The 3,718-nt window shown below is 42.2% G+C and overlaps 1 long non-coding RNA gene across 3 annotated transcripts; it reads left to right on the top strand.

Annotated features, from left to right (window-relative positions):
• Positions 1-870: 870 nt before the first annotated feature.
• Positions 871-1,937, top strand: LOC124019064. 3 transcript variants are annotated; one of them, XR_006835733.1, is made up of 4 exons: positions 871-1,053; positions 1,273-1,368; positions 1,507-1,580; positions 1,830-1,937. It is a non-coding gene; the product is annotated as an uncharacterized LOC124019064 (long non-coding RNA). The 3 variants fall into 3 exon arrangements; XR_006835734.1 differs by lacking the exon at positions 871-1,053 and having other exon boundaries at positions 1,225-1,368; positions 1,504-1,580; XR_006835732.1 differs by lacking the exon at positions 871-1,053 and having other exon boundaries at positions 1,231-1,368.
• The last annotated feature ends 1,781 nt before the right edge of the window (positions 1,938-3,718 follow it).

The raw sequence follows: 3,718 nt of genomic DNA, 5'->3' as shown, positions 1-3,718 counted from the left end.
GAATATCCTATACTAGTAGCACTTTTACATTATTATTGGAATCCTGTAAATACAAAAAGGTCTTTGTTTGATTAAAGTTGTCTCCTCCTGTATTTTGTCTCTTTGTTTTGTGTGTGTTGGCCCTGTTCTCCTTTGATTTATTTATTTGAAATTTCTTTGGAGGCCTTCTTAGAGTATGGCATGATGTGATAACAAAACCACATTTTCCCTCCCTGTAGATTGGTTTATACAGAGAAGGGGGGGGGGGAAACTATGGGAAATTTGCACAATTAAGGACAGCTGTGTCGGGATATAGGATGGACATAGTCCACCAATGGAAGGTCAGGTGAATCAGCTTGACTCCTCCATCCCTCCCGTTCTCATGCTATATGGGATGGCCTCAGTTTTTTTTTTTTTTTTGTCTACCTTTCTCTGAAGAAGCACGAGTGGTGCGAAACGTCAGGAATTTTTTTCTTTTAAAATTTTAAACCATACTCCTTTTATCTTTCTTACCCTTGAAACAAAAGGTTTGGATGATGTGAAATAGAAGAGGATTACTCCATTACTCCATCTCACTATTCCAAAAAGGACACAATTTTTCCAACAAACAAAGATAAGCACATGGACCTTTGGAGACTGGTTGGGGATGGTATGGAAGAGCTCCTTTCTGTATGAGATATCCATTTTTCTGGGTTGGTGAGTACTCCCAAAACCACTGTGTGTACACATGAAGATTTTAAAGTTTGGAGTGGATTGAAGCTGAACCACTATCAGAATTGAACCATAAAGGAGTGATCACTTGTGAATGAAGTGTTTTTTCCCACTTGAGAGGGGAGAGGTTTTTTCCTCTCACCTTAGTGTGGAGTGCTTTCCTAGAGAGATTGTTTTTATGGAGTAACAACCGAACCTATAGTGGAGAATTCGTACGGACTGCTCTCTGGTATACATTCCCCTTACTCCCTCTCCTCAAACATTTTTTTTGAGGGGTTGAGGCCTGTATGAGGCTTAACTGCCATTTCTGGAGCAACCACCAGATGGCAACAGACAAGGACTTATTGTAGGAGAAAAGGAGTTGTGAGTTGACCTCCATCATCACCTGTTATATTGGGTTTTGTTTCATTGGAGTTTCTTTTCTAAAATCGGGCCAATATTTGTTTTGTGTTTTTGGTTTATAATATCATTTTCTTAAATGTTTTTTGTCCTCTGTGTGGGTGTATATATATTTCTTTGGTTGACTGGGTCTAATTATATATTGTGGGGGGATTTTAACGTTTATATGATCCCTTCTTTTAGTTGGGTTTCCCAGCAAGGGTTCCGGCTATTGGTTCTTTACCATGGCAGTGCCAGTACACAATCGTTTCCAGGCTCTAGTTAACCTACATGATCAGGGTGAGTCTACTGGAGAAACTGGGAGTATTCCTCCTCTGCATGATATAACCCTCACAAAGGGATATTTTAAGGCTTTACAAGCAATTCATCACTCAGAAATCTTAGATTACTCTGCGGTTAATCATTCTTTTCCAGCAGGTATGGTAAGACAGGTGAATAAATTGGCGGCCTTTATTAAACCCTCCTCGCCCAACCAACAGACTCTGGCAAAGGTAAAACTTAACACCAGCAGGTGGATGGAGAATAATATGCATATTCTGAGGGAGCATTATGACGGGGTAATTGCCTTATGCATCCAGAATACCTCAACCTATAACCAGGAAGCTTTAGAGAAGGCGGTGATGTGGGCAAAGGCCAGATACAAACATAAATTTACATCTTCTTCAGTAACTACCTTAAAAGACATGCTGCAAAAACCCATTGACCCACTTGCCTCTACTAAACTGATAACCTCTCAGCAGGCTAAATCCAGTTATGCGGCTGCAGTGACTAGCAAGTCACCGACTGGCAGGGCCTTAATGGGAGCCAAGGCCCATAGGGACTCTGGAATATGCAGGAATACTCCAGGGGATCGAGTGACAACTCGGTAAGGGGTAATAGGGTTGAGGAACAGTCTTCCAGTATTCCGGTAGACAGACCGATTAACCATAACCTGACTACCAACAGCAATACCACAGGGTTTGTTGGGGGCATACAGGGAAGGGAGGTACAGGTGGAGGTTCATGTGGGGCTTACTTCTCCCCATAGAGTGGTTCCCCCTATGAGCTCACCTACTAACCAACTATCTCCCCTCTTACGGGAAACCTGTCTCGCCCCTCGGAAAGTAGGACCTGCAAAGAGTGGAGGGGCTAGCTTCAGACTTACCCCAACAATCAAGAAGAGTAAGGAGATATTTAATCCCCAAACTCAACGACCAAGAGAGAATCTGGCCCCACCTAAAGTCCCAGCCTTGATAATCCCAGGTAGAGAGCACTCTAACCCTAACCCTAACCCTAACCCTAACCCTAACCCTAACCCTAATCCGCCAATTTATTCACCTGTCTTACCATACCTGCTGGAAAAGAATGATTAACCGCAGAGTAATCTAAGATTTCTGAGTGATGAATTGCTTGTAAAGCCTTAAAAAGGAATTCTCTTTAAGGCTCTTAGACCCAGAGGATACTCAAAACGTTTCCTCCGCACTATAAGAGCGGAGGTGAACACTATGGTGGCAACTGGACCTATACATGGGAGGACTAACAATGATGGCTGTATTATCCCATTTGTCACCACGTATTCACAATCTTCTATGAAGTTTAATTCCATAGTGAAGGATCATTTTAAGCAGACAAGGGGGGATGGGGACACCCTCCAACAGTTCAGAGTAATATCAGCATATCGGCGAAATAAAAATTTGAAAGATGTGCTGGTACACTCTGGATTCAAGGAGAAGCTGGTGCGGCGGGGACCACACTTTAGACAAGTTAAATATATTCAGAATAAATGGTCGGGTCTAGGGGTCCCGGTGTGGGAGGGATTCCAATTGAAGACTACTAACATTGTATATGGAATTGAGTGTCTGAAATGTGGGAAATGGTATATTGGAGAAACTAGGAACTGCCTGGAAGCCAGACTCAAACAACACCTATATCATATAAGTAAAGAGTCAGTTAAAACCACACTATACACCCACTTTAGATCTCATCCAGTAGCCCAGTTAAGAATAGCGGGGTTGGAATCTAACCAAGGGTGGTCGCTAAAACAGAGACAGATCAAGGAGCGAAGTTGGATCAAAAAATTGGGTACTTGCAATCCCACAGGTCTCAATGAAAAGTATTAGAGACTCTAATTCTCCCAACCTTGATCTGAACATTAAACCTGAACCATCCCTATCCCAGTTTACCCTCACCTTAACCTGAGCAATCTCACTCCTAACCCTAGCCAAGTATCACATTCCTAATTTTAACCACAAATCTCAACCTTAAGTCTATTTTAATAAGTTTAAAACCTCATTTAATTCTGACTATAATCCTAACCCTAACCCTAACCCTGACCTTAACCTCACCCTTACTGTAGCAATCCCCATCCTAGCTCTAACCTTAACCCCAATAACCCTAACCCTAACCCTCTAACCCTAACCCTAACCCTAACCCTAACCCTAACCCATCCTAGCTCTAACCTTAACCCCAATCATATAAGCCTAATCCTAAAACCGAATTTTGACTAGAACCCTAACCCACAAATCTCAACCTTAAGTCTATCTTAATAAGCTTAAAACCTTATTTAATTCTGACTAGAACCCTAACCCTAACCCTAACCCTGACCTTAACCTCACCCTTACTGTAGCAATCCCCATCCTAGCTCTAACCTT

Source organism: Oncorhynchus gorbuscha, unplaced genomic scaffold, assembly GCF_021184085.1.
Source record: "Oncorhynchus gorbuscha isolate QuinsamMale2020 ecotype Even-year unplaced genomic scaffold, OgorEven_v1.0 Un_scaffold_65:::fragment_4:::debris, whole genome shotgun sequence".
Lineage (NCBI taxonomy): Eukaryota > Metazoa > Chordata > Actinopteri > Salmoniformes > Salmonidae > Oncorhynchus > Oncorhynchus gorbuscha.
Note: the sequence above shows the minus strand (reverse complement) of the source record. Positions and strands in the feature narration are given on the sequence as shown.